General features: G+C 50.1%; 1 protein-coding gene across 6 annotated transcripts in view; it reads right to left on the bottom strand.

The window, feature by feature from the left end:
- The window catches only part of WSCD2 (WSC domain containing 2), a 180,715-nt gene that overhangs the window by 88,240 nt on the left and 72,742 nt on the right, over nucleotides 1-19,733 (bottom strand). The window lies entirely within an intron of this gene.

Raw genomic sequence — 19,733 nt, 5'->3', positions numbered from 1 at the left:
GGAATGCAAACCCAGAGGTCCTGCTTCTCTTGAAAGATAAACCAGCATTGCTGGTTCTAAGTGCTTTTGTGTGTTATGTCACCCTTGCAATGACCTCAATGAGGTAAGTACTAGCACTGACTCAATTTCCTATATGGGTAAACTGAGGCATGAAGATTAAAATCACTGGTCCGAGGTGACTCAGCTAAGCAAGCCAAAGAGCTGGGAGCTGAACCTAGCTCAGTGATCAACCATGGTAAACTGAGCCCCATGGGGCCTGCGTCAGGTCACCTGCCTGGTCCCTGAGGACATCTGAGCTTGCCACTCCTTCCCTGGGCTCTTCCATGTTTCCAGGGCAGGAAGATCCAGCCCTCCCCTCAGCCTCCTCGGTGGGCTTGGCTCGTTCCTGGGAGTCCCACCTTCATCCCTAGCAGACTTGGCCACCAAGAGGGGGAATTTGTCATCATCCCAAATGCAGCTCACTTAAAAAAGCTCTGCTCACGGCTATCTCAATTACCCAGTACCAATGCCACCCGACCCAGTATTTCTCCAGCCTCGTGGATTCCTGAGGGCATCCAGCACCTGGCTGGAGCCTGTGGTTCCCATCCCTGTGCCCCTGAACACATAGAGCCCTTGTTCTCCTGGCCCCTGCCCTTCCCAGTACAGGTTGGACCCTTGCCTTGCTTGTCTGAACAAAGCCTCTAACTTGGTCCTGCCTTGGGCGCCATCCCCTATCAGCCCGCCAGTGGAGAAAACAAGCCATGCAGAGGCACTTTCTGGAAAAAAAAAACAAAAACAAACCAACAACAACAACTCAGATCAGAGCTGGCCAGGCCTCATTCTCCCACTGCGCCACCTTTGGAACGGGCAGTCTGGCTGGGTTTTGTTTCCCCTCTTTCTCTTACTCATCCTGCAATTTCTGCCTCTGTGCATCCTGGAGGAGGAGGGTCTGGCTAAATGGCATTATTGTGAGGGTAACTGAAGCTCCCCAGACACCCTGAGACCGGTCCAGGAGGGTGGAAAGGGGATCGATGGCTCTCTTATTGCAGAGCAGCCTTCCCGACGTCTGGTGTCCCAGGGTGGGCAGGGGAGGGTGCGGAGAGAGTAAAGAGAGCTGTTGGAAAGAAGGGATCAGACCTTGGTGGTGGTGGGGGGGGATGAGGGGGGAAGGAATTTCTCGGAAAAAAAGATGAGATGTGTTATCTGGCCAAAGAAAGTAATTAATTGGCCATTAGCCTCTGGAGTAGGTTTACATCTCCCAACTTTCAGAGATTAGAGAGGGAACTGAATTAGCCCCAGGGAGCACCTCCGTGGAGTCCCCGGCCAGCATGGTCACTAAATATTTATGTGGCGTCTTTGTGTGCAAGGCATTCTGGGCCCCCATGCCTGGGGGGAGGGGGGAGGTGGCCACAAGGAAGGGGACCCTGGGCAGAGTGAGCCCTAGGTTCTAATCTCAACTTTGATTCTAACTGGCGATGTCTCCTGGCAAGTCCCTTCCCTGCCCCGGGTGTCAATTTCCCCAGATATAAACTGAGAGGGTGTGTCCAGGCGATCCTGGCTCATCTACCTCTGGCCAAGCAACTCAAGAATTTCTCCAAAGGTGCTGAAGCTGGACAGCAGTGAGGGTAGCCCAACAGTACGAGTGTACTGAATACACCAAACTGTACACTTAGAAGTGGTTAACACGACAAATCTTATGTGTCTCTACTGCGATTTAAAAATTGGAAGGAAAGGGTAAAAAATGTTAAAAGAATGGATTTACTATTGCATGGATAACACCATACAAAGAAAGTGGTGAATATGGCAGTGCCTGTCTTACAAGGGGCCATTTTACCTCAAGGCAGAGAGGCTTTTGGTTTTCTTTTGTGGTTGCAGTTGTTTTAAAATAAATTCCAAGAGTCTGTCAACTAGATCCAAAGGGTCAAACGCCAGATCTGGCTGCCTGTGTTTGTAAATAAAGTACAGAAAGTTTTGTTGGAATAAGAAAGAAAAAGGAAGGAAGAAGGAAGGAGGAAGACAAGAAGGAGGAAAAAGACAGAGAAAGGGAGGGACGGAGGGGTGGAGGGAGGGAGGAAGGAAAAGGAAAAACTCTCTACAGCAATAAGCATGGTACACACTATTACATGTCTTGTGTGTGTATATATATCCTTCCCTCTACTTGGATAACAGAACCTCTATCTTTGGAAGGAGGTAGCCATTTGCCAGTTCCCAAGGAACACGTTCTGATTGATCTAAACTGGAAGCGATTTTAGCCCTAGGAGGCACGTGGCGATTCCCGGAGACATTTCTGGTTGTCACAATTGAAGGGGACAGTGTTCCTGGCACGGGACGCTGCTCAACACCCTACAAGGCACACAGGACAGCCCCCCACAGCCGAGAGTTGTCCAGCCCCAAACGCTCCTGCTGTAGATGGGAGGTCAGTAGCTAGGCCAGTAAACCAATCAGCAGGACCTCATCGGAGCAAGAGTCCTAGGAGACAGCGAGTGATACGGTGAGGAACAGTCCGAGGAGCCTTGAAGCATGACAACGCTGAGCAGAGACTGAGCCCTGGGGACAGGGTCGGGGGGAGAGGAGGCCACAGAGGGGCCAGGAGCCCCATCTCGGGAGAGAGACTCAGGTCAGAGGAGGGTTTATGAGGCAAGGACCCAGGGCCAGACTAGTGGCTGCAGGGCGAGGCTGGTCCACGGCTCCAACAACAGGCTCTTTTTTTTAAGAGCCTCTCACGGAGGTCTGCCCAGCGTGTCTGCTCAACCTGGCCACGGCGAGCCACACCGGGCTTGGGGCCTGACTTCCGAGGGGGCTGTCTGTGTTGCTTCTGGATCCAGGGTCAGGACGGGATGGGCAGAGAGCCTGCCAAAGGGAAGGCCAAAGGGAGGACTGGGATCCACTCCCAAGCATGCGCTACAGCATCTGGGGCCGCCCATCTCTCTCTGCAGCACCTTCTCCCTCTTCTGCTTCTGAGCTGCAGCTGGACAAATGCACGATGCACCTCTGCAACATGCCATCTCCCCGAGATGAGCTCCCCCTGGCCCGCAAATATTCTCCACCCCCTTCCTTTGCTCAGTCAATTCCCACCCATCCTTCTCATCCCCATCTCCACATCTCTTCCTTGGAGACCCCTCTTGACCCCCTGAAATAAACTGAGTCTCCTTCCTTTAGGTTCCCATAACGTGCCAGTCTTTCCTCTTGGATAAGCTCATGACACATCCCTGAAATTATTTATTTAAAATCTGCCTGATTGGAGGGGAAGGAGAGCAGAGTGGTTAAGAGCCCAGCCTTCCGGTTTTCCATGGCTATAGGGGGCTTTGTGAAATTTACAGAATCTCCTTGCAGGACACTTTGAAATGCAGCCTTGAAAATTAACATGTCCGTGGGAATCCTTTGATCCTTTCCCCTTTGCAGACGGGAGGGAAAGGAACAGCACCTGGGGTGAAGCGTTACTAACAGGGGAGAGGGGATCCAGCCTCAGATTCCCGAGGCAGGCAGCTCTGCTCCCCTCCCACCTCTCTGATCCTCACAGTCTCCACCTGTAAAAACGGGATGACAGTAGTAATCTCATGACGTTGTCAGAGGCTTTAACGAGGCGACCTCTGCACAGAACCTGGCACGTAACAAGCGCTCAATAAATAGTTGTTATTATATGACAGTATCTGACACCTGAAAAGACCTTGAACTTGGTTCCTAAAGATCTGGGTTCAAGCTTGATTCCACTACTCATTTCCTACGTTTTTTTGTTTTTTTTCTCACATCACTTAACCTCTCTGACCCTCCTCTGTCATATGATGAAAGGACCATGAGTCCCAGAAAGGATAATGAAGAGGGCTGCAATCGCCACCATAATAAGTACAAAGGTAGTTCTATTTATTGATCCAATCACTTTACTGTCTCCCAAGCCCTGCACAGTTTTCCAAGCCCGTCCCGACCCTATCATCTCACACTCATTCATTCAACAAACTTTCAGTGAGCACCACTATGAGTGAGCCAAGCTTCACATTGTAGGCGCCGGGCAAACAACGGTCAAGGACACAAAAATCTCAGTCCTCACGCAACCTAAATTCTTGTGCAATAGGTCTTGAGTCGGGGGCGATGTTGCCCCCTCGCCCTGCCAGGGACATTCGTCAAAGTCTGGAGATGTTATTTTAGGTTGTCACCTCCCAGGAAGGGGGGTACTACTGGCATCTAGTGGGTGGAGAGGCCAGGGATGCTGCTAAAACATCCCAGAACGCCCAGGACCGCTCCAAGCAACAAACAATTACGTGGTCCAAAATGCCAATAGCTTCGAGGTTGAGGAAACCTTGTTCTTGAGGGAAGAAGCAGAGAGTAAACAAAATAAACACGCCAATCACATGGCAGATTAGGAGATGATAAGAGCTGTGGAGGAAAAGGGTGTGGGATGCCAGGAACAGGGGTGGCTGTGGCAAGAAGGGCTGGATTTATTCAGAGTTGCTGTGGGGCGGCCAGTGGAGCAGGGGAGTCAGAGGTGAGTCTGAAGCTCTCGGCTGAGCTGTGGGAGCTTTAAGGGGAGCCCTGCCCGACACTCTCTGTTCAGCCACTCTTCACCCTTTCCCACCCCCACCTCCACTGTCAACTCCTCCTCCACGGTGTGTGTAGCAGCCCAGGCAACCTTTAAATAGAAGTTTGGACACTTCACTTCCCTTCTCTCATTTCCCTTCTCCCTTCCCTTCCCACTCAGGTTTCCCAAATGCCAGGTGAGTGCCCCCCTAACTCAAAAGGTCATCCATGACCTACCCCTCCCTTGGTCCTCTCCCCAATCCTACTCTTCTCTACCACCAGCCATAGTTCACCTGATTCACCTCTGAAAACAAGCCTCTAGCTCTCTTTCCCATCAGGAATATTGTCTTTCTCCCTCACCCACCCTCCAGCCATGCCTGGCCCTACTCCTCTTGAAGGGCTTGGTTCAGATGCCACCTCCTGCAGGAAGCCTTCTTGGAAACCCTCCCCTGGAGTGAGAGACCTCCTTTGGAGCCCACGCCTCCTCCACTGAAGCCCTGATGCACTGGTTTGTAATTGCCTGCCTCCTCCACTGGACTGAGAGCTCTATGAGGTTCGTCATCAGAAGCATCCTGCTCACCATGGGCCAACCATCCAGGTTTGCAGGGGACTGAGGGGTTCCCAGGACACTTAGACGTTAAGTGCTTAAACTGGGAAAATCCCTGGCAAACCAAAACCAGTTAGTCACTCTCATCATATCCCTGATGCTTAGCAGAGTCCAGCAAAAGGTAAGCGCAATTCATATTTGCTGAATGAATGGTAAATAGGAGATTTATGAATTTTTCCTAAATGGATGGATGAAGTTCATCGTCAAGGGAGTTAATAATCGAAAACCATCAGCCAGGCTTCTGGAAGCATCTGGAAGACCTGATACATCCTGTGTTGAGCTCTAAAAGGGAAAGTCACTCAGTCAGGTTCGACTCTTTATGACTGAATGGACTGTAGCCCACTCAGACTCCTCTGTCCATGGAATTTTCCAGACAAGAGTACTGGAGTGGGTTGCCATCCCCTTCTCTAGGGGATCTTCCCAACCCAGAGATTGAACCGGAGTCTTCTGCATTGCAGGTGGGATCTTTACCATCTCAGCCACCAGGGGAGCCCTCTCAAGCTCCAAGGACAAACACAAATCATGGTATTTCTGCTCTCCAGCTAAGGTTCAGGTTCAAGAGCAGGGCCCGGGACCACCCTCCTAACTGCACAGAAACGGAGGTCGGGGTGGCCGGAAAAGATCTGGGGCAGTAAGTCCTCTGACCTAGTGCTCCTGAACGGGGGGCCAGCCCACCCAGGGCTGGGCACTCAGCCGCCCCACCTCAGAGCCCCAGTCCTCATCCTTAGCCCTGCCCCAGCTGTGTCATCTGACTCTCCATCCAGGACAGCAGATGCCCTGTCTTTCGGTAGCCCGCAAAACTAGAAACTAGAAACGTGAAAATGCTTCTCAGGTTTTGTTTTTCTCCTTCTTTCCTAGTTTCTTTCTTTTTTTTTCTCTTCTGGGGCCATCAGCCCTCACCCCATGCTTATCAAGGTCTGAGAAAAAGGGAATAATTGTGTTCTCTGGCCAGGTGGCCTCCATGCCAAAACAGAAAGCTACTGGGTTGTTTTTACACATGTAAATTTAGAGTCCTGGGGGCTTATAGGATAGAGAGGCACACTCCATGCTGCTGAAAGTAGAGAAACCTTTGCTTAAACAGGATGACAGAGATGTTCTCTGTGCATAAACCAAGGCAGTGTGGCCTGGGTGGCATTTCCCCCCAAGAGGTAATTATCTGCGTGGGTATACGGGGTCTTTCCATGAGGCCCGTGACCCACAGACAAAAGAAAACACAAAACAAAGATGTACAATTTCATGAGTTATTGCAAAGTGAACACACACCCATGTAACCACCTTCCAGGGCCAGAAACCAAAGCCAGCTCCCCAAAGCCCCCTCTGTGCTCCTTTCTAATCACCCCTCCCTCCTTCCTCACCCAAGGTCATGACCGTCCTGACGATTTCTTCCTTGCTTTTCTTTATAATGTTTCCACCTAAGCATGCATGCATTCCTAAACTCTATAGCTTAGCTTCTATTTTGAGCTTTTTGTAATTAATATTGTATAGTATATCCAGTGGTGCGAGTGGTAAAGAATCTGCCTGCCAATGTAGATGTAAAAGAAGTGAGTTCGATCCCTGGGCTGGGAAGATTCCCTGGAGGAGGGCATGGGAACCCACTCCAGTGTTCTTGCCTGGTAAATCCCATGGACAGAGGAGCCTGGCAGGCTACAGTTCATAGGGGTCACAAACAGTTGGACACGACTGAGTGACTTAGCAGGCACATATACACATATGCCCTTTTGTATCTGGATTTTTTTGCTAGGCATTATTTGTGGCATGAAGCTGTAGCCAATCCATTTTCACTGCTGTGTACTATTCCATGTTATGACAGGACCTCATTTTACTTGTCTATTCTACCATAATGGACACTTGGGTTGTTTCTGATTTCTCATGTTTACAACTACTACATGTATAAAAAGAACATATGTTCTCATTTATATTGAGTCTATATCCCAAAGTAGAATAGCAGATTAGAGGATGCATCATGCCATGTAAGTAAATACAGTCCAGCAGTTTTTCAAAGCAGTTGTACTAATTCATACTCCTACCAGCAGCATCTGAGGGTCCTAAAAGCTCTTTTTAAGTTTCAGTTGTTTTGCTGTAAATATGTGGCGGGCTTGGAGTGTGGGCATGGGAAGAGTTCTAACGGACACCCCAATCCCCCTCAAGTGGGCAATTCTGGCAGAGGTGACACAGGTTAGTTAAATCATCACACAGCACTGGAATCACAAACCCTGCAGGAAAGAGACAAATCTGGGAAAACACACAGTGGGGGAGGTCTGATCTGGCCCAGGGGAGCTCCACAGGAATTCTCAGAAACCATGCTTCACCCAAGACCCGAAAGTGGAGTTGCAGTTAACCAGGTAAAGAAGGGTGGATGCGAAGAGGGGCCCATGCCGGGCAGATGGCACGGCATGTGCAAAGGCCCTGAGGTTGGAAGGGAACAACGTAAGTCTAAGGAGCTGAGAAAACAAAGGCCCAGAGAGATCCAGAAACTGTCCTGAGGTGACGCAGCAAGTTAGAGCAGAGCTCAGTCTAGAGCCCATTGCTAAAGGGTCCTTGGTGCCCATGAGTTTCTGTGAATGCAGCTGGTTCCTGTAGAAGGTAGCGCCCCTCTCAAGAGGCAGGGCTGCCAGATTCAGGCACGCTGGAGTTCAAGGCTCAGCTCTGGCATCCCCTAGCTGTGTGACCTTGGGCAGATCCCTTCTCCTCTCAGAGCCTCAGTTTCCTCATTTGTAAATAAGGAGAATGATATAAAGCCACAAGCTTCAGGGCTGCTGTGAGCCAAAAAGGTCCATATAGTCAAAGCTATCATTTTTCCAGTAGTCATGTATGAATGTGAGATTTGGACCAGAAAGAAGCTGCTGCTGCTAAGTCGCTTCAGTCGTGTCTGACTCTGTGCGACCCCATAGACGGCAGCCCACCAGGCTCCACCGTCCCTAGGATTCTCCAGGCAAGAATACTGGAGTGGGTTGCCATTTCCTTCTCCAGCGCATGAAAGGGAAAAGTGAAAGTGAAGTCGCTCAGTTGTGTCTGACTCTTAGCGACCCCATGGACCGTAGCCTACCAGGCTCCTCCGTCCATGGGATTTTCCAGGCAAGAGTACTGGAGTGGGGTGCCATTGCCTTCTCCACCAGAAAGAAGGCTGAGTGCCAAAGAACTGATGCTTTCAGACTGTGGTGCTGGAGAAGACTCTTGAGAGTCCCTTGGACACAGCAAGGAGATCAAACCAGTCAATCCTAAAGGAAATCAACCCTGAATATTCATCGGAAGGACTGATGCTGCAGCTGAAGCTCCAATACTTTGGCCACATGATGCAAAGAAGCCAACTCATTGGAAAAGACCCTGATGCTGGGGAAGATGATAGGAGGAGAAGGGGGCAACCGAAGATGAGATGGTTGGATGGCATCACTGACTCAATAGACATGAGTTTGAGCAAACTAAGGGAGATAGTGAAGGACAGGGAAGCCTGATGTGCTGCAGTCTGTGGGGTCACAAAGAGTGACACGACTGACTGAACAGCAACCAACGCTTGGGAAGAGCCTTCCATAGAGAGGGCGTTAAATACATACAAGAAGCGTGAGCATGCTTCTCCCTTTCCCCAGGCCACTGGGGCTGGAGTTGCACAGGAGGAGCTGAGGTTGGTGAGTACCTGCCGTGTGACCAACACCACCTTAGGAGGCGGGAGCTCTGAGGGCCCCCTCAGGTTGCAGATGAGAAAATCAAAGCTCAGAGAGGTGAAGTGATTTGCCCTCTGTCACACAGCAGGAAGTGGGATGGGAGAGGCAGGGTCCAACCCTCCCTCACATGGAGGGATGGTGGCTGAATTACCTTCACAGCCTCTGCAGAGAAACTTTTATCCCAGGAAATCAATAGAGTGAAGCAGGAAATCAGAGAGAACATTAATAAACTCAGGCAGCAAAATGAACTGCTTCTAAGCGGCCGTTCGCACTGAAGCCATCCGCGGAGCCTGTTACAAACGGTGCGGCTCAGAATGAAAAGGAACTCCCGTGGCCATCCAGGGGGACGCTGAAGGCAGGCCGCACAAGACCCGATCCTAGAACAATGGGCTGGTGTGTCTTCCGAGGGCATCCCCAACACCAGCTCTCTGTGGTTCAGACAGAACAGGCTCCGGGTCCCCTGTGTTGGGGAGACCTGGCTTTACAACAGAGGTCCAGCTGAGCCCACAGACATGCCTATTTGCTCTGTCCTGTATTTCAAAATTGCCTGAACTGGGTGACGAACATTTACAACCAGGTAGAGGTTGTGCACGAAGAAGGCAACGGCACCCTACTCCAGTCCTCTTGCCTGGAGAATCCCAGGGACGGCGGGGCCTGTTGGGCTGCTGTCTATGGGGTCGCACAGAGTCGGACAGGACTGAAGCGACTTAGCAGCAGCAGCAGTTGTGCATAACACCTTAAAGACTATTGAGAGATTTAGGGAGACAGCTGGGTGGGAGTGGGTGCTCCCTGTAGCTGGTCTCCCAGGTTTCTGGTTCATCACTGGCCCTCTGCTCTGCTTTCCTCCTAGGGGGCCCACCTTCCCCCAGCAGCATCTGTCACCCCTCCCTGCGTCCTTTGAGCCATCACCAGCTTTTAGTTGGTGAAGCGATCCGTGAGATGTGGTTTGTTAGGGAATGATGGCTTTTGGCAACCAAAACCGGAGGGGAATTGACAAGCCCAAGACTCTCAGAGGCCAGCAGGGTGCCCAGGCTGAGTCATCTGGTCATGGGGGTCTCCCATCACCCTCAATACTCACAGAGCCCCTCCCTGGCCTATATTATCACATGTCAATAATAGAAGTAGTAGGAATAGCATTTACTGTGTACACTGCATGCTGGGCTCAGCGCTAAGCACCTTGCATGATCAATATCATTTAATCTTTGCCTCACAACAACCCTCTGAAGTGACGACAGTAGAAAGGTCATTTTAGTGTGACCAGCATTTACTTCCTTTTTTCAGGTTAACTGGGTCCTGATTATCCTTTGGGGACCCATCTCGCTTCTGCTATTGGTCTTTGTGATTCAGGAAATCACAAGAGCTGATTCACACCCTCGCCACCCGAGGAGGGTCCAAGGTGGCCATATGACCTCAATCTGACTGAACAGTATAGTCTATTTCTCTGATTTCATGAAACCTACAAACTCTCAATTCCAGGACTAGTGGGAGGAGGGCCTGCGGCTGACACCGTGTAATCATGGAGTTACTGGCAGGCATTTGTGCAGAGATGAAGGTAGCCAGAGGCCACTGCAGAAGGAAAGCCCACCACCGAGGAAAAGGAGAGTCAAGAGATTGGGAGGGAAAGAAAGAGACGCACTGGGAGGGAGGCAGAGAGAGAAAGTCAGAGAATGTCCTGTGACACTAGCAAACTCCTGGATCAAGCCAAACCGGAAGCTAGTTGTCACTTACATGAACCTATACAGTCCTTATTTGACTGAGAATAAAAGAGTGTAATGATATTTAAGTTGGACTTTCTGTCAGTTACAACCAGAAGGATCCAATGAATATAAATACTATCATTATTTTCATTTTACATATGAGTAGTGGGAAGCTAGGGCTTCCCAGGTGGTGCTAATGGTAAAGAACTCACCTTCCAATGCAGTAGACATAAGAGACCCAGGTTCAATCCCTGTGTCAGGAAGATCCCCTGGAGGAGGGCATGACGACCCACTCCAGTATTCTTGCCTGGAGAATCCTATGGACAGAGGAGCCTGGTGGGCTACAGTCCAAGGGGTCCCAGAATCAGACACGACTGAAGCGACTTAGCAGCAGCAGCAGCTCAGTCTTTTATAGGGCTGTCTCTCTCTCTCTCTCTAGGGGCCAAGAGTTGGGAATTTTAGAAGGATCCTATGTTTGGAGCTGCTGGTATGTTCTGGTGATTTGGGGGAGGCCAGGAAGGGCTGAGGAGAGGCTGCATCAAAATGAAACATATAATTATTATTTAAATCAGTTCAGATACATAAGGAGAAAAGTCAGAGCTTTCTGTGGCATTCCCCCCCCCCCATGCCGTTTTTAATTCTATCTTATCAGAACACAGCTGGGATTTGTTTTTCAAAAGGAAAAACTCTTTTAATTAAAAAAAAAAAATTCTCTGATAAAAGTGAAAATAGCCCACAGGCTGTCAGGTGACAATAGAAGAGAGACAGGGCGTTTTAGCAACTTCAAGCAGATTAAAAACCAATTTGTTGACTCTTTTTTGCCACGCCTACCTCTCCCCTGGAAAGCTGTGTGTTTTGCATAATGAAGCTGAAATCCTGAAATCGCTGCAGTCGGCCCAGCTCCCTCTTTGTGGGCATTTCAATGGGCTCCCACCTCACGTGGGGGTGCAGTCTCTTCTTATTGCTCTGGCTGGGGTTTAATAGAATTATTTTACTCCCTGTACTTAAAATCTGTACAAGGCCTCCCACTGCTGGAAGGATAAAGAGCAAAGCACTCGTGGGGCTGGCGAGACCCTGAGAATTGCCCACTTTGTGTACCAGCTCTTTCCTGGTCTGGAAGTGTGTCCATGTCTTTGATTCATGCCACCTTCCTCACCTCAGGGCTTTTGCACATGCTGGTTCTGCTATCTTCCCAGCCTTTTTCACCTGGTCAATCCTCTTCATCCTTCAGAGCCTGGCTCTTTTTTTTTCTCTCTCTCTCTCAAGGAAGTCTTCATTTCAGAGGTCCTAAATTCTGGCAGTTACTTCAAGTTGTAATTATATGCAGGTTGGGGTCTTGTTTTTCTCTTCACTTTCTCCACAAGGTCTGGCATACAGTAAGTGCTCAATAAAAATCTGTTGAATAGACCAGTGGGTGAATCCTGATGAAAGGGAGTGCCTGGTGCCAGCGTGCCATAGGTTCCTCAACATCTCAGGTCTTCCCTTTGCTGCGTCCAAAGCCCCAGTCCACATTCTCCCAGCTTGTTTTCACAATCTCCTTGCACACCCACTTTTGGGTGTGCATAGTGCTCTGAGGGTGAGACCATGTTTTATGGGGAAGAGAACATGGGCTCTAGGGTCAGACAATCTTAGCCTCTCCAGACTTTAGAAAAAAAAATTTTTTTTTACTTATTTATTTATTTTTGGCTGCATGGGGTCTTCATTGCTATGCACAGGCCTTCTCTTGTCTCAGTGCATAGGCTTCTCCTTGCAGTGGCTTCTCCTGTTGTGGAGCATGGGCTTTAGAGTGCATGGACTCAGGAACTGTGGCCCATGGGCTTAACTGCCCTGCAGCATGAGGAATCTTTCCAGACAGGGATTGAACCCGTGTCCCCTGCATTGGCAGGTGGATTCCTAACTATTGCACCACCAGGGAAGTCCTTTCTAGACTTTTAACTTACTTGTTTACTTTGTTTTCATCCTACCAAAATCTGTTGTTGTTGTTGTTCAGTTGCTCAGTCGTGTCTGACTCTTTGCCACCCCATAGACTGCAGCACGCCAGGCTTCCCTGTCCTTCACTGTCTCCCGGAGTTTGCTCAGACTCATATCCATTAAGTCGGTGATGTCATACACAACATAAAATTTCCTACATTAACCATTTTTAAGTGTACAGTTTAGTGGTGTTAAGTACATTCACTTTGTCGTGCAACCGTCACCACCGTCCATTTCTAGAACAGTCATGTTCCCAAATGGAAACTCAATCCCATTAAACACCAACTCCCCATCACCCCCCCCCAGCCCCCGGAGACCACCATTCTACTTCCTGTCTCTATGAATGTGACTACTTTAAGAAACTCAAAGTGGAACGATACAGTGTTTATCCTGTTGTGTCTGGCTTATTTCATTCAGTGTAAACATCCTTGAGGTTCATCCTTGTTGCAGTGTGTGCTAGAATTTTGCTCCTCTTTAAGGCTAAATAATATTCCACTGCATGGATGGAGCATACTTTATCCCATGCCGATGGACACTTGGGTTGCTTCCACTTGTCCGCCATGGTGAATAAAGATGCTGTGGACATGGCTATACTCCTTACCTGAGAAAGAGGGTAAAAGAGCATCTTCCTTGGAGGGATGTTGTAAGGATCAATGAGTGAAAACACAAAGAGACCAGGGCACATTTCCTGGCACATCAAAAGTACCCGCATCGGTCAGGGACCAGCGGGTAACAGACAGCTCACGCCAGTGGGGTGACCAAGGACAGTTACAATGGAGGGCAGAGCGTGGAGAAGCTACCAGGGGTGGGAAGTGCAGCACCCAGGGCCGGGCAGCAGAGGAGGACCATGCCCACTCCCGGACCAGAGGGGTAGGGGAGGAAGGTTCCTCGGTGCAGAGGATCCCGACAGGGGCTGTTAGAAGACGCCACCACCATCACCTGCTGTGTTTTCCTAACTGAACTCATCACTATTTAAATTTAAGCTGTTCAGTTATTTATTTATGCATTTCTGTTCTGACTCACATTCCTGGAATCACCCCCCAGGACAGCAGGGCCTCTGTCTGTTTGCTCAACACTTCATCTTCAGGACCTAGACAGACTTAGGTACATGGTAGATGCCCAGGAAATACTCAAGCCCGGTGCACCTAAGCACTCAATAAATACGTGTCGAATCAATGAATGTAGAATGATTCCCTTGTTTTTTTTTTTTCTACCGTGGTAGCCATATAACAAAAAGAGGTGAAAATGTTAGTCGCTCAGTGGTGGCTGACTCTTCGACCCCATAGACTGTAGCCTGCCAGGTTCCTCTGTCCATGGGATTTTCCAGGCAAGAATACTGGAGTGGGTTGCCATGCTCTCCTCCAGGGTATCTTCCTGACCCAGGGATCAAACCATGCAGATTCTTTACCGTCTGAGCCATCGGGGAAGCCTGGTAGCCAAATAACTACTCTCCAAAGATATCTGTGTCCTAATTCCCCGAACCTATGGTGATGTTACCCTACATGGTAAAAGGGGCTTTGCAGATACGAGGAAGTTAAAGATCTTGAGATGGGGAGATTATCTTGGATTATCTGAGGGGGCCCAATGCCATCTAATAAGGTGGTGGTGGTTTAGCCGCTAAGTTGGGTCTGACTCTTGCGACCCCATGGACTATATAGCCCGCCAGGTTCCTCTGCCCATGGGATTTTCCCCGCAAGAATACTGGAGTGGATTGCCATTTCCTTCTCCAGGGGAACTTCCTGACCCAGGAATCGAACCCGGGTCTCCTGCATTGCAGGCAGATTCTTTACCGACTGAGCTACGAGGGAAGCCCATCTAATAAGGAAGGCAGGAAATTCAGAAGTCAGAGATGGAGACATGACCACAGAGGCGGAGGTCAGAGTAACGTGGGGCTACCAGCCTCGGAATGTGGGTAGCCTCCAGGCCATAGAAAAGGCATGGAAATGGTTCCTCCCCTTGAGAGTCCAGTAGGAATAGAGCTCTGCTGACCCATTCTAGATTTTTAATCCCTAGCAATGAGAATAAGTTCACATTGTTTTAAGTCCCTGTACTTGTGGTCATTTGTTACAGCAGCAGTAAGAAACTTATGTGCTCACATGTGAAAGCAGCGTGGGATCTAAGAGACTGTGGACCTGTCACAGGTCAGGATGTAGAAGGCCCAGGTTCTAACCTCAGCTCTGTCACCAACCCTGTGCAACCTCGGCCGAAGCCCCCTTTCACAATGCCCAGGGGATGGATGGAGGGCTGACGGGCTGAGCCTACTTAGTAAATACTCATAACAACTCTCGGAGAAGGCACTGTCATTATCATTGCCATATTACAGATGAGCAAACTGAGGCACATGCCTTCCTTATGTTATTTCCTAAGGTAGTAAACTGAAGCTTCTGTCCTCAACCCGAGACTCAGGAAATGTGGGGCTCAGATAGTAATAGGGAAGCTGGGCTGGACTCCAGTCCTAATCTGCCTCCAGAACCCAGGGTCTCCTGCTTCCTCCCCAAACTGTAAGGTCCTCAAGGACAGAATTGGGATCTGCCATTTCTGTATCTTCAGGGCCCAGGACAAAGTACGACTCTTAGAAGACTGAGCAAATACTGAGCATCAGCAAATCCTGACATTCAATATGGAATGAATACATGAATGAGAGAATGAACAAATCTCCCCTCAACCAAAGAGACACTTCCCATGTCTGTGACCTTATTCATTCCTGCCTACCTGACCTCTAGGTGAGCCAATGTGAAGGTCAAGTGTGTGCTTGCTTCCAAAGAATGGCAAACATGCCTGCTAGCATTGGGGAGGCAAGACGACATCGTGGTTAAAGGCATGGTCTCTGATATCTGGTGATCTGAGTGCAAATTCCAGTGATGCCTCTCCTGAGTTGTCAATTCATCTCTCTGAGCCTCACAGGTTATAACAGAAGTCATAACAGAAATATCTCAGAGAGTAGTGGTGAGTATGGTGAGTATGTATATATATAAAACCTCTGGCATGGTGTCTGGTATCTGGTAAATGCTCCATAAGCATTAACTGTTACTATTATTATTAAAACTGCTGATGTTGGGATGACCAGAGATCCAGGTAGGAATGGAGTATCCATGGTGAGAAGTACATGGTACATCTCTGAATGAGTATCAGGGGTCCACAGGAGCAGGAAATACAGACCACTGGTAACTGCATCAGTTAGCTACAATCACGATAATGGTGTGTAACAAACAACCACAAAGCCCCAGTAACATGTAATAGAAGCATTTAATTAGCTGACATGTTTGTGGCCAGCTGGAGCGTGGCTGAGCTAGACTCTTCACTGAGGTGTGGGCTAAGGGTTGTTCAACATGTGTTCGTTCCGGGGCCAGGTTGGGGGGAGGGGAGCAGCTACCTTGGAGGAGCCGTTCTCCCAGCCATGGCAGAGACATGCATGGCCCCTGGACACCCAGGCTTGGAAAGGACACACTATCACTCCCACCAATGGCCAGAGGAAGACACCAGGCCAAACCCAAAGTGAAGGATGAGGAGCACAAACCCTGCCTGCCTCTTGAGTGGAAAGAACAGCCACATCTCATGGCTAAGGGCATGGATACAGGGCAGAGGGAGGAACTGGGGCCACTGATGTGTTTCCCCCAACAACCAAACACGAGGCAAACCTTAGAAAGGGTTCTCACACTGCCCTGGCCTGCTCGCCTCACCAGCTTCTGCAGCCCCTGCCTCATCAACTCCTGGTCAAAATCTGGAAGACCCCAGCAGCAACATTGGCAGTCTGTGGGGACCCCCATCCTCACCTTCCCAACATCTGGACCTGCTCCGGGGAGCCATTAATCTCGGGCAATTTCTTTCCTCGCTTGATTTGTTTATTTAAGGAAAACAAGTTGCTCTTAATTAGAAACACTGCTGTTGAAATGTTCAGCGCATCCTAGGCTGCCTATGTTCAGACCTTCTGCCTAAAATTATACCTGCGCTCTGAACATCTGTGAGTCTGTTCGGTGACTAGTCTAAGTGCAGGCTTCTGGCGGGGGAGAGGTGGGTTGTCGTGGGGGCTGAGGGAGCCGGGGGGCAGAGGAAGACACAGCTTCAGAGCAAAGGCATTCGGGAAAATGAACATCCGACACCCCAACACTCTGCTCAGAGCTGGCACCACCGATCGCTGAATCAACACTCGGAAGGTACACACACAGGCACAGTGCAGACGTGCAGAGCAGACAGAAGAGGAGCTTTTAAAGGTTCAGAGGTGTGTTCTGTTTGCACGCTCTCAGCAGTGTTTACCCCCTCAACACCTTATCAGCCCTATGGACACTGAGTCACACCTGCACAGATGCATCTGTTCAGAAACACACACATACACATGCGACACGCACAGAAGTGTCTTTGCCCCACAGACAGGCAAACACACGAAACACACATCATATACCCAGGGACATGTAAAAAGATACAAAGCCCCATCCTAGGTACACACATTTGGAAACTCACGCAAGCACTGGAGACATGCACAAACGTCACCCTGCAACATCCAGAAACACATTCGGAGACACCTCACGTGCACACCGAGACACACTCAAATGGACACAGCAACCAACAAACCCAATAGCAACACCAAGAAACACATACATATACACAGAGATACAACCAAGCATACCATGCCTCACACAGGTGCACACACTCAGAAACACACGTGTACACACACAGATGACTAAGTTTACCCTGCGAAACACACGGGTACACATCCGTAGAAACACACACATACATAGAGACACAGTCAAACATACCCTCTCTCACTCACAGACACACATGTTCAGAACCTCACACATACACGGAGACACTCACAGAGGCTGCGCCACAGCAAGCAGGCATATGCACACAAAGGATGAGAAGTGTGCAGTGCTACAGACACATGCTCACAGAGACACCAAGGTATATTGAAAAACACGTAGATGGATACAACTGTGAGTTTACACTCGCACCACCGCACACAGGTGTGTACATGCACATACACACAGGGGCTCACAGATGCCCACATAGGCAACATATGCATGTGCCCTGGCCACCCCGCATAGCTCCTCAAACACAGAGATTGGCACACAGACCCTCACGACACGTGTGTGCATCTGTGCATCTGATCACACACACACAACTGCTCAACACTCACAATTGCTTATGCATACCCACACTCGCACTGCCTCATACAGGCACGTGTGCACACACACATGCCTAAGTCCGTGGACAGTACACACTCATACTGACACTAGTCTCACATGTGCCCACACACGCTTCAGGGTTTTATGTAACTCATACTCACATGAGCACACCTATGCATACTACATGAGAATGTATACACAGGCACACGTTCACACACATGTGTCTACACAGACACACACGTCCTGTTCCGCCAGGAAAGCAAACTGTTCGTTTTCTGAATCCTAGAAGTCGAGCCTGCAGATAAGAGCTAACACACGGTGGAGCTGCTCGCACTCCGGGCCCGACTGCCTGCCTGTTCACTCATCCGTGTTGGCCAAGATGAGGTCTGTCTTCCCCGTGGAGGTTTTAGCATGGACCCAGGGCTTCCCTGGTGGCTCAGACAGTAAAGAATCCACCTGCAATACGGGAAACCTGGCTTCGATCCCCAGGTTGGGAAGATCCTCTGGAGGAGGGCATGGCAACCCACTCCAGTATACTTGCCTGGAGAATCCCCATGGACAGAGAAGCCTGGCGGGCTACAGTCCAGGGGGTCGCCAAGAGTCAGACACGACTGAGCGGCTAAGCACAGCACAGGGGTTACCTAGTACAGGGAGGGATGTAGATATCCCAAGCCTCGGAACCATTCAGAAAGAATTAAGACTGACTAATCGACGGCCTTGCTTCACAATCTCAGCCACCTGCCCACACACACACACGCAAGATACTTTCCTGGCGTGGCTGTTCCTGCAGGGAACAGCAGCCTCGCCTGATCAGACAGCCTCAGCAGATGGAGGGCTGTCCAGACATACTGAGCTTCTCTGCCCTGGATCTCTCCACAGCTGCAAAGTTGAAGCCATGGAGACAGCTTACCTCTACCTCCTGTTGTCATGGCGACGCAGCAGCTGGATGCATCCAGTGCTCCCAGACTGCCTGGGGCTCCCCACTAGGAGCTGCTGGTCCAGAAGCGCTTTTATGAGGAAGGAGCGAGCGGTGGGGGGGGAACTGCAGGTGTCAGGTGATCCGAGAGAACAAGGGCCCTGCTCCCCAGCCAAGGATCAATCACCTGGTGCTCAGGGCCAGCCTCCCTGGGGACAACAGCACCCAGATGCCCGTGCACAAGACTCAAAACAGACAGCCTTGCTGCTGCATTCGTGCGGCTCGAGTCTCACCGGGTACACCAAGCACTTCCCACACAGCGTCTCAGTTATCATCTCATTTTACTGTGGAGGGACTGAGGGTCAGAGGGGGAAGTGATTGGTCAGACTCAGATGTATCTCAGTCCTAGACCTCTTACACACTACGTTACACCACCTCCTGGGATTAGGAGGATTTCATCTCTGACAATCACTCAGGGCTGTAAGAATGTCTGAATGGGGACCTCTGAGGATACAGGAAATCTCTTCATTGTTACAGAAGCAGCAACTGGAACTCAGAGATGTTGAGTGATTTGCCCAAACTCACACAGCAAACTGATGGCCGACTTGACGTTCAACCCTTGACCTGAAGACGGGATTTCCCCAGGACGTCAAATACCAGCCTCTGACACCCTCGAAGCATCCCCAGGTCCTGGCAGCCTAGAGAAGCAGCTCGTAGCCTTCCTGGCCCCAGGTCAGAATCCCAAGCAATGGCAGAGGTCCTCAGACTCCTACCTCATGCCTCAAGCACTGTCCAGGAACCACGCAGCAATGTTGTTTCCTAGAGGCAGACACCAGGTCTGACAACAGGGCCAGGGGAATACATCCGTTAGGTCACGAACAGAAGCGCCTCCACTGCCTGCCTCACGGACCAACTAGTTCATGGACATGACCCCGGCCCTAGGCTGGAACCCTAGGGAGGGAAGCAAGACTCCATCTCGGGGGCTGTGACAACAGGGATGGCTCCAAAATGACCCCTGGAGACCAGGTGGCCTCTTTGGAGCATGTTTTTCCTTAAGAGCAAAAAAACGATCTGGCCAAACTCATGAGCTATGTGTTGGGCTCCGCAGAGCCTCGAGGGGCCTGGGGTGTGACAGACCACCCACAGCCTCAGAGGTGAGGATGACAGTGCCAGAAGTCCCCATCCAAATGTCCATTCCAACCTCTTTTCTGCTGAAGTTTGCACCTTGCCAGGCTCCAATCTGAATGGTCTCATTGAGGTAGCCTCATT

The sequence above is a fragment of the Giraffa tippelskirchi genome, chromosome 11 (assembly GCF_054371585.1).
Source record: "Giraffa tippelskirchi isolate mGirTip1 chromosome 11, T2T-mGirTip1v1.2.pri, whole genome shotgun sequence".
NCBI classification, from domain to species: Eukaryota; Metazoa; Chordata; class Mammalia; order Artiodactyla; family Giraffidae; genus Giraffa; species Giraffa tippelskirchi.
This window is presented reverse-complemented; position numbering and strand designations above follow the sequence as displayed.